The sequence below is a fragment of the Chelonia mydas genome, chromosome 9 (genome assembly GCF_015237465.2).
Source record: "Chelonia mydas isolate rCheMyd1 chromosome 9, rCheMyd1.pri.v2, whole genome shotgun sequence".
Classification (NCBI taxonomy): Eukaryota; Metazoa; Chordata; order Testudines; family Cheloniidae; genus Chelonia; species Chelonia mydas.
In genome coordinates this window covers 99,315,423-99,327,223 of record NC_057855.1, presented here as the reverse complement: position 1 = coordinate 99,327,223, position 11,801 = coordinate 99,315,423, and positions in this window count along the sequence as shown.

Sequence of the window (11,801 nt, the reverse complement as noted above, 5' to 3'; positions counted from 1 at the left end):
CAGTTTAGATTGCCTTTCATATCAATTCCCATTCCTATTTCATGACTTTCATTAGCTTGCAATAAATATTCCCTTCTGTCTCTCTGCAAGTCTTAAGGCGACCCCAGCAGAAGGAAGGTGAATTTTTGCCCCTTTGAAGTCTGGTTACAAGCCTGCCTCTTTGGCCCAGGATATCACCACCCAGCTTGTTTTACTTTTTGTCTGGTGACAATCCACCCAGACCAATTCTGGCTTTGGCTATGCCTTGAATTAAAACACACTGAGGACCAAATTGCCACTAGTGAAGCTTTGCTCATAGGAAGGTGTACAAACTAATGGGCATGGTCCTGTTCCCAGAGCCTCAAGGGCAAAGTGTCCATTTGGAAATTGAGTGGGAGTAGGAATTGGTGCAAAATTAGCTTCCCAGCGAAGCATAAACATTTCATTTGTGGCTGAGAAAGTAACCTTCATTGTCTAGAAACTATTTTTGCCCAAAAGCTAGTTGTAGATGTTATCAAGGCCTGCTCCATACTATAAGGATATATCACCCTACCTACTTCGCTTTGCAACGTGCAGTGCGATTTCTAAAAGTGTGTATATATAGCTATATAGGGCGTAGAATATAGTTGTTAATGAAAGATTTCAAACATAGTATCCTTTGAATACTCAGCATAACTTTGTTCTTCCCCAAAAGCTGCAGGGAGCAAAAGAGTGGAAAAAATGTATTAATAAAATAGGTATTACCTAGTAGAGGTGGGCGTGAATTTTTCAGTGAAACAGTTTTCATCTGAGAATGCCAATTTGTCAAAACCAAAACGTTTTGCAGGAAAGGGCTGGTTACTGGTTTTGGCAAAGTTATCAACTTGAAGTTTTTTGTTAAAAAAAATTCAAAACTATTGGAAAGTTTCATTTCTTCATTTATTTTAAATGAAAGTTTCTAGTTTTCAGGCTCAATGACTGTTTTTTGCCATTAAAATTATATATATTCAAAATGGAAGCAAAACAGTTCAAAATTATTGAAATGAAACAATTTGATTGACCTGAACTAAATTTTTTCTTCTTCTTCAGATTTTTGGTTTTCAGATATTTTTGACTTTTTGTTGGGAAGGGAAAGTTTTAAAAATCTTGGCAATTTTCTCAGGACAGGAAAATCATTCCACCAACTTGTGGAACTCGTTGCCAGGGGATGTTGTGAAGGCCAAAAGTATAACTGGGTTCAAACATAGAATTAGACAAGTTCATGGGGGATAGATCCATCAATGGCTATTAGCCAAGATGGTCAGGGATGGAACCCCATGCTCTGGATGTCCCTAAACCTCTGACTGGTAGAAGCTGGGACTGGACAACAGGGGATGGGTCACCTGATGGTTGCCCTGTTCTGTTCATTTTCTTTGAAACATCTGCCACTGACAGAAGACAAAATACTTGGCTAGATGGACTATTGGTCAGACCCAGTCTGGCCGTTCTTATGCTATTACTGCCTACAATAAAATAATAGCTCAAGCAGATGACTTGTGAATTTTTTTAAAGATACAGACACACCCACAGCCTGATGTAGATGCCTGAAGTACTGCGAAAGGAGGAAATCTGAGGCAGAAGAGCTTCCAAGTACTAATCTCAGTGTGGCATTTTTTCCCCCTGCAGAACTTAATTGGTCAGCATTCATTTGTGCAAAACCAAACCCAAGAGTGGTTCAGATCCTGTGCTGGAACCATTTAAATAGTTGTGGGTTTGGCCCATCTCCACTCATGGTACTTTTCTGTTCAACCAGCCGGTGACGTGAACTCCAGGATCATTTTGATGAACACCAGCTGGGGTGAATGCAACTCAGAAGTTCCAAAAATATTTATCCCGCACCACAGAGCCTACCCTGACCCCTGTGTAATTAATCAGAAGTGATTCGCTGAAACCACAACGAGGACTTGATCCTGCATTTCCTTCAGGCAGAACTAGGAAGCCAGGCATGGAGCACTTGAAGATTTGGACTCTGAATCACCTCTGTAGGGCCATACAGTGTCTTTAGTCCACACACGAATAGCCCTTAGTTTGCTATGTCTGTACACAAAACACTTGACGTCTCCGGAAGGTTAAATGTTCAGCTCTTTATACAGGATAAAACTGCAGTCCTCAAGAAGGAAAGAGGAAACATACAATTTAAGGATGTAACTGAATTAGACCAAGAGTATAATTTGCGTTTGGATTATTTATGACCTGTGCTCTTAGAGTTGATGATATTCATTAAAATGAATATAGCCTGAAAGGTGTTTAAACTCAAAGCCAGGGCAGCTAAACAACAACATTATGCAATGGGTGCCCGTGGCTGCTGAGAGCTATGTGAAATGCCGGGGAGCGGAATGGCCTAGCCAAACGGAAGAGAAGGGGGTCGCTCTCCTTTCTGAATTGCACTGTTTCAGGATGAGCACAGGACAAACAAAACAATCACTTGTCTCCCCACCTTTGGATTCTTTTTAAGGCATCCTTGCCTCAAGGCAGAAGGGGGGGGCAAGGGGGCTGGGGGCAGAATCTTAATATTTCTAATATGTCCTCAGCTGGCTCCAGACTTTACCCAGCCGCGTGTTCCCAGCTAGCAGTAGTTGGGCCAGAAATGATCAAACACAATATGCCCACCAGTGTGCCAGCAGGCAGGCCAAAAAGCTCAAACTCCTCTCTTTGCTGGGTACAGACATTAGAGGTTACATGCCTTGCTCAGACTGAAAGCTGCCTTGTCTAGACCCTGCAATATACTAGTTATCCTGTACCAGGAAAGTGTCCCAGAGGCATTTAACTCTAGACCATTTTTTTCTTCTGCCTGGTATAGTGATCGCCTCTTTGCAAACTATTTGTTGCCATCAATGCGGGTCAATAGATGATATTTCAGTAAATCATTGGGGCATGTTCTGTCCTGGCCCCTAGAAGCTGCTGTGGTGGCATATGGGGCAGGAACTGTACTGCAAGGGTGCAGGAAAGAATTGCCCGGGTGCAGGCACAGCACAGGGGCAGTGTCCATCGGGCCATGGAGATTGTGGGCAGCTCTGCTGCCCACAGGCCATGCAGGGAGGCTGCCGTCACGTGGGGTACGTCTGCACTTGGAGCTGCGGGTGACGCTCACGCAGACACTCTCGCACGAGCTCTCATTGAGTTAGCAAGCTAAGAGCAGGAGAACAGCCGGGGTAACATGAGCGGCAGTGAGCAGCTTGGGCAGTCGTGCCGAATACACGCCTGCCTCCATGCTGTGGGGATGTGCTCACCATGGGTAGCCTAGTCCCCCATGGCTGCCCTTCTCTTTGTAGCCTGCTGGGTCGATGAGAGCTAGCAAGAGTACGTCTACACAAGCTGGGAATCACCGCCCTAGCTCCAAGCGTAGCTGCAGTTCTAGGTCCCCAGGGCTTGTCTACATTACACCGGGGTCTATTCATCCTCTGGAGCAGCCCGGGATTGGCAGGGTGCAAAGGTGGCTTAAGGTACTCCTCCCCAAGTCACGAGTTCAACGAGGCGCAGCACAGAATCTCACCCGACGAGTCTAAACAGCAGTGAATTGCCAACCCATTCTTGCTCCCTTCGATGCCAATCATAACCTCAGCGGATGCAGGTTCTGGCACCTGGAGTTATTGATCATAATTATTGCAGCTGTGGTAACTCCCACCTCATACCCTCACCAAGAGGCACCTGTCTGAGACCACGCATGGGCAACCACCCACTTATAAATACATATGAACTGGGACAAAATCATTTCACTTCCTAAAGGCCAACGCTCCATTGGACCGCTCGCTTTTACCCATATGTGTATCTTCATTTGCTTCTTTGGCTGTTATGAGAATACTTTCCAGTTCTGTCAAACTACTTAGTCAGACATCAAAACAGCAGACGAACAGGATCCCAAGCCAAGGAATGGGTCCAATCCTGCAAACACTTATTAACGAGTCTCATGCTCTGGGTGGATCATGAATTTTACTTTCAGCTCATTCAGTATTGGTAGCAATTGTAAACATCAGTACTTGGTGCACATAATTTCCAATAAGAAAAGGAGGACTTGTGGCACCTTAGAGACTAACAAATTTATTTGAGCATAAGCTTTCGTGAGCTACAGCTCACTTCATCGGATGCATGCAGTGGAAAATACAGAAGATGTTTGTTTTCATACACACAAATCATGAAAAAATGGGTGTTTATCACTACAAAAGGTTTTCTCTCCCCCCACCCCACTCTCCTGCTGGTAATAGCTTATGTAAAGTGATCACTCTCCTTACAATGTAAGGATTATTACCATTACTAGTACCAGCAGGAGAGTGGGGTGGGGGGAGAGAAAACCTTTTGTAGTGATAAACACCCATTTTTTCATGATTTGTGTGTATGAAAACAAACATCTTCTGTATTTTCCACAGTATGCATCCGATGAGGTGAGCTGTAGCTCACGAAAGCTTATGCTCAAATAAATTTGTTAGTCTCTAAGGTGCCACAAGTCCTCCTTTTCTTTTTGTGAATACAGACTAACACGGCTGTTACTCTGAAACCTGTCATAATTTCCAATGCGACCATATTGCTACAATATTGCTAGGATTGTCTGTACATTTAGGGTTTGATTCAGAAATCAGTGGGAGTTGTGGGTGCTCAGGATCAGGCCCTTAAAGCGCTGTTTTAAGTAAAGGAACAGTCACGTTCTGAATGTTTCCTTTCTCAGGCAAGGATATTGCAGAGTAAATAAAAGGCAGAGAGAATAGATCCAGGCTCCTATATTTATACAAACCCTGAGCAACCTGTAGGTTACTGTTCCCGTCGCTTCATTGCCCAGAATGGCAGACCTGGGCCAAGACATTTATAAAAAGAAATGTAAAGTTAGGCTCTTGCGTCCAGCGTTCGGCGCCTGCCTGATTGTCAGGGTTGCTGACACCCAGCAGCCGCGCTGAGGCCAGAGAACATTTCTGAGGTCCGTGGGAGCAGCCGGGTGCTCGGCATTTCAGAAAGGCAGCCAAGTGGCTCAATATGGATTGAGGAGTCTCACTTCTTGCTCCTCTTTTTAAAAATCTTAGCCATGGTTGCAAAGTGACCTCCCTCCTCTTCTCCTATCAGAGAGAGTTGCCAGATTCAGAGCGGTGGTTTTCAGTTGTCCAGCTCAGGACACATCATCCACACAGCCTGGAATGCACTCGCTCTCTCGCCTTCAAAAAGAGGAACGTGCGCCAAGCCGTCAATTATGATTTTAAAAAATACTAAATAAAGATTTTTATATTTGCACCCTCTTTTTAGTGTGGATGGCACAGGTTTCAAATGTCTGTATAATTCCTAGTGTTTAACACTGTTCTAATTTGGTGATGTAAATCCGTATGCTATATAAAAATAATACTGTATTTATGCCATTGCAATCATAGCTGTATCATCGACTATACACACACTGAGAACACAATTCAGTATTTTTCTGGGACATGTGCATATTTAACATAGCACCAGCACCGAGGGAAGGGGTATTGATCCAATAAGGGGCAAAATATAAATCTTTGCTCAATGAGCCTCATAGGTGGTGGGTACAATAGGCCAGGGGAGGCAAAGAACACGAGTCAGAATTCATTGCACTGGCAAATTGCTGGGGGGCTCCTACCGCCAGCCCACCCTGGGCGACCGGGGCTCCTGCTCTCAGTCCGAGCGAACCAGAAACATGCTGGGGAGCGGGGGGCCTCCGGCTCGCTTGACCCCTGTCCCCATCAACTGGGTCCAGGAGGGGGGCAGAAAGGGTGGGGTGGGCCAGTGCCCTAGCCAGGCTCTCTCACAGGCAGCTACCGCACTGCACAGAGCTGCCAGCACGAGAAGCAGCTGGTTCCCCCGCTTCTGCTCCCTGCCCAGCCCAGCTACCAGGGACAGGGGCCGAGTGTGCCAAGGGGCAGGCGCAAGCAGAAGGAGGAGGACATAGCCCTTCTCCCCGCCCCAACAGGCCAATCTGGGGGTGCACTTGACCCCACATACCCCCCTACATGTTTCCTCTGACCCGAAGTTACAAGCCAGACAGTGACAGAACCCCTTAGTGGCCTGGGTGATCGTCAAAGCCTCACACTTGTCTAGGCCACTGAGTATGAAGAGCCACATCAGCAGTGGTTGCAGGAGTAACAGCTCCTGGGTGAAAAGGTGCAAGAACAGGAGAGACGTGCTGAACTCTGCCCTCAGCAGGGCTGGGTGGGCATTTCCCAGCAGCATCAGAAAATACCAGTGCATCAGAAGTAAAAGCATCGCCCGGCGACGTGTTCATTTCAACAAAATTACACTGAAGGGGAAAAGAACAGAGTCTGGATAAGGTCAATGCTTTCTGTGGCAGCGGTTTTGGAATGGAACCTGTCCACTTTTCAGTTCAAAACAACGGTTTGTTTCCAAACTTTTCACTATAAAAAATTAAAAATTGGAATAAAATGTGTTGGTTTTATTGCCCTGGAATATTTTTAAAATGTCATTTCATGGGATATTTCAATTTTGGTTTTGTTCTTTTTGCACAGTGCCATTTTTTTTTTTTTAATTCATGCAATTTCCCATGAAATAGAAAAGCGTGGTTCCCACCCACATCTAGCCCTTGGTTACGTGTGTACAATTTCAGAGAAGGCAGTGGGTGTTGTGGACGGAAACCAAAGGCACAATTTAGGCAGCTATTTCTAGGCCAAATCCAGACCTGTCTGAATGATTGAGTGGACATGGGAGCTCATTTATGTTGCTAAAACCACAATTAATATTGACTTGTATTCTACAGCCAGATAACCCAGGCAAGTTTACTCGGAACGGGCAACTCCAGGAGGGGATGATCCAAGGGACGTATGTTACAATGAGTCGATCTGGCTCCCTCAGTCCAGGGCCCGCTCTGGAATGCTTCCTCCACCGAGAACATGTGGGGTGGGTGGGGTGTGAATCCTGTCCTCTGTCTGACCACCTCTCTTTAGACAGACATTCAGGAAGTGGCCTGAGTGAATCTGGCTCTCAGTTTTCTGTACGTATTCTCGAATGGATTCCTCCTCCTCCTCTCAATCCAGCCTCCAGCTACCAGCAAAGGGCACTTTCTGCAGAGGGGTCAGCTGGGCAGTGACTCATTCAGTGCCTTTTTTCTAGCAATATTGTTTTCATTTCATGTCCTTCCTCAGAAGGGCTCATCGCTACTGCATTAAAGTGAATATGAAAATCTATTTTAACAGCTGCATGCACCTAGCAAGAAGCACATTACCCAGATTTGAGAGTGGTAGCAACTGTCCATTTCACAAACAAACACTCATCTAAGCCAATAAACACTTGACTGTTGACAGGCTTATCAGGTTTGGCTTTTTGCCACCAAGCAGGTCACGTGCTTTGGTTTGCACCAGATACAGAAAAAATATCCTAACATAAGCCAGTGTAATTCTGTGAAAGGTTGTCAAAGGATCTAGATTAGAAAAGAGATTCTAACCTCTATAGGCATCAGCACAGCTTAGCGTAACTGGAGAGTAGGGTTGCCACCTTTCTAATGGCTGGTAACTAGACCCCTGAGCCCCTCCCCATGCCCCACCTCTTCCCCGAGGCTCCGCCCCTGCAGGCCATGTGCCGCCGCAAACCTCACGAGTAGCCTGGCCCTGGAAGCGAAGGTGGCGGCTGCTGCTGTGTTTCCTCCTTCCTTCCACTTAGAGTTGCCACAGATCAAAAAATAGCGGACGTTAATCAGAGCTTGTCAAATGGCACCCTAACGCACCAGCTGAAGCCTGGGCTGTCCGGGTGAAAACCAGGCATGTGGCAACCCTACTGGATACTCAGCATCACTTTGCAGTGCGGAGTGTAAGCATTTTCATCCGCCTGAACCCGTGTAAATTTCATCCCATTGGTTGGTCCCTCGCCCTGCCCCACATTTCCCTGTGTGCTTTAGGTTCACCTGCACCTCAGAACGCAAGCAGAACTCGTCTAAACTCACCGCCGTGTATCAACAGTGCTCACAGTACAGGTTTTGCATGGCCTGCATCCAACCTGCAAATCAAACCAGGCCTGCTTGAAATGGCGTCCCAGTTTCACCCAGATGGTTCTTGGCCCTTCCGATGAACAGGGCCTGAGTTTTTAATGGTTTCAAATGTGTGAACTTTTAGTATAGGTGTAATTATTATCCACACAAACTTCAACCGGTGCATCTCACCCAGGCAGCCACAGTCTTAGATGAATCCTTGTTTATGCTTGTGACGCCCTGCGCTCCATATTCACCATAGTGATGTGATCGTGACATGGTTATAATATCATTACGCTGCTTCTTGAACAAAATATGTCAGGTGAGGTGTCAATGGAAAAGTTATGATTTGCTGAATATGATTATCCTATTTGTGTGCATGGATCATTTGTGTATCTGGAGTTATAAATATTGACTATGCATCTGTATTTCAAATGTGCTCGCTCGTGGGTAACACACACAAAGCTTTACAGCCAGTCTAGCCACCACATTGGAAACGTCCTATTCAAGTGGAAAGGCCCATCAACAAAGACAATGGGCCATGGGAAAAAGCTTATCCTCACCTGCGGATCCTTCAATCAGCATATGGCTAATGACCGCAATGTCTCATCGAAGCATGTAAGGCCATGTGACTAGATCATGTGACATCACCATGGGGCCTCACTCCCTCTACAACATAACACCTGGAAATACCGTTGGAGCAAAAATTGACCTGGGGAACTGCTGGTCCCGGGCTGGAAAAGAGGATTCCTACCTGTGTATGCAAAAACTAACCCGCTCGTACCATCTAACAGCGTGAGACTCTGCTTGATTCAAATCCAATCTAGTGTCTAAGACTTAGACGGCGATTTTGTTTCTTTCTTAGGTAACCATCTTTGATCTGTTTGCAACTCTTATAATCACTTAAAATCTATCTTTCTGAGGTCAATACATCTGTTTTATATTTTTTACCTAAAACAGTGTTGTTTGCTTGAGGTGCGTGGGGAATCTGCTCAGGAACAGGGGCGGTGCATTGTCCTCTCCACATCGAGGGAGGGGAGGACTGGGTAATAAATGTATACTGGTCGGGCTTTTGACCAGGGCAAGAAGGTACAGCTGTGGGATCCTAAGGGTGAGCTGGCTGGAATCTCTCTATTGTTAGTTCATGAGTGACTGAGGAGAAACCTTCATGTAACTGCAGCTGGGTGTGTCCCTGCCTGTGAAAGTCCTCGTGTGAGTGCAGGACCGGGAGTGGTCTGCAGCTTGCCACCGCAGCACAGCGTGAGAGGGAGCCCAGGCTGGTGAGACAGAGGGTTCAGCGGTACCCCAGTTCTAGGTTGCACCCGAGGGGAGAAACCCATCACAATGCTATTTGAGGTAATAACATCAGTAATATCATAGAATGCTACAGGAGATCTTCTCTCTCTGCCAGCAGTGGAGTGCAAACCCTGCCAATATGAATGGGAATTATAGCATCGTTATTAGTAGCAAATATTTATATCCTGGTAGTGCTGGAAGACCTACACATTCCCCTGTGAACTGAGCAGAGAATCTATCCCACTGCATGTCACTTTGAACACCAACATATTTCAAACAATATCATGAAAAGGGAAGTTGGACAACATATCTCCTCAAATGCTAAGGCCAGAAGAGACCATTAAGATCATCTAGTCTGACTCCTACATAACACAGGCCAAAGAATTTCACCCAGCAATTTCCACATCTACCCCCAATAACTTCTGTCTGAGCTAGAGCAGACAGCCAGTCTTTATTTAAAGACTTCAGGTGATGGAGAAACCACCACATCCTTAGGCAAGTTGTTCCAATAGTTAACTACACTCACTGTTAAAAATTTACACCTTATTTCTGGTCTAAATTTGCCTAGCTTCAACTTCCAATCATTGGTCCCTCTTATACCTTTTTTGAGTAGATTAAAGAGGCCCCTCCTATCCAAAATCTCTTCCCCTTGTAGGGTCCTTATAGACAGTGATCGAGTCACTTCTTAGCCCAGACGCAAGAGCCTAACTTTCTCAAAGAATGGGTCACCGCGGATGTGCAAATGGCATTTTCAGTTCTGAAGTGTTCTACACACTCAGCAGGGTATAATGCACTTATCACTTCTTAGCCAAGACGCAAGAGCCTAACTTTACGTTTCTTTTTATAAATGTCTTGGCCCACGTCTGCCATTCTGGGCAATGAAACGGCGGGAACAGTAACCTACAGTTTGCTCAGGGTTTGTATAAATATAGGAGCCTGGATCTATTCTCTCTGCCTTTTATTTACTGTGCAATATCCTTGCCTGAGAAAGGAAAGTCTCAAAAAGAAATGCAAGTATTCCATTCACTCGCTAGACTCTTAGTCCACTCACACTGAGGAAGCATGAGTAGTGAACGAACCTGCCCAAAGCTGCATATGATTACTACAATTTTGTAACTGTATAGAGTGAGAGGCAGTGGAAAGGACGACCGAGCATGCGCCCTTTAAACTGTTCTCCTTCAACTTTACCTTACTGGACTGTGGAAATTTGAAATGCTGATTGAACTCTGTTGGCCTCCACTCAATCGCCTTGTGCATTAATACCCAGTACAGACTGTTATATATTAGTGCCAACTCATCGTGGGTGACCCGCAAAGGAGCTTTTTGGTTGACTATAACATTTGGTACTTCTGAAAAGGGTTACATTCGTTGTGTGCTGGGCAAGATTTAGTGAAATGACTCTGTTGAGGATATTTCACAAAGTCACTTTGAAACACTTGGCTGCATATTTTAAGGCTTTCAGTCCGTTAAAGATTAATCGAAAATGAGCTTCGGATCACCTCAGTGTTTTCAGAACAACCCACTATCTGCAATCGCTTTTTCCCCTTCCTTTTCCATATTCCTTTCATTTCCAGGTTATTCTTTAATAACATTCCTTAGCAAACGGACACTACAGGGTTCTTGCCCCAAACGCGGCCGTAGCTCCATGGTAAACTGTCGGGCTTTGGACGGTTACTGGATAGTACTCTAGCGCTTTTTAAGGCAAGGGCCAGGATGACAAGGTTTCATTCCTCACCCCTCTCTGAACTGCACAATTTGAACACTGCATTTTACAATATGAATATTCAACAAGCCAAATTCAGCCCAGGCCGGCTCTGTTCTAGTGTTTAGGAAAGAGAGCTTTTCTTCCTCGGCTTTTCTTCCTTAATTTCAATTGAGTTCAGGTGGTTAGCGAACCCCATGCAGATGTGTACTGTGCCATGAATGAGTCTGAATGCAGAGTAGATAACCTTTGGCTTGTCACTGAGTAGACTCTTACAAAAGTGACCCTACCCGTTCATTGGTGTCAGGATCAGAGATGTCTGCGGAAGTGTGATGTCCAAGCAGAGGCCTGGCCTTTGTGACTAGAACCATGATAAGGAGGGTTTGCAGTTGGCTGCTGAGAATCAGGAAGGGACCAGGCACAGCTATGCTCTTGGATGCATGAAGGCAAAGGTGCGCAAAGCTCTTGTTAGCAGGACAAGCCAAAGGCACCCCTCACAGCCTGAGCACAGCCTAATTAGAAGTCCAGAGAGCCCTCCCAGCAGTCCGACACCACAGCGAGGCAAATCTTTCTTCACCTGGCATATGGAAGCAGCTGCTGGTCACTCTGAGTTGGTCATGCAGCTAATGCAGCAGGAGGAGAGGAAAGTGGAGGAGGGAATTCATCTCTCCCGCTATTACGGCTTCAGCATGTTTCCAGGGAAGTGGGGAAAGGCACTTGCAGCTATCAGAGCTGTAGAGTTCTGACAGTAGCAATCCGAGGTCTGGGGTGTTTTCGCTATTTTGAGTCTGGCTATTTTTACAACCCCCACTTTGCATTGCCAAGAGCCCTTCCCAGAGCACATTCATTTTTCCTAGCAACAGAGCTTTATCTCTTCCAAACTATCCGTCTCTGGCG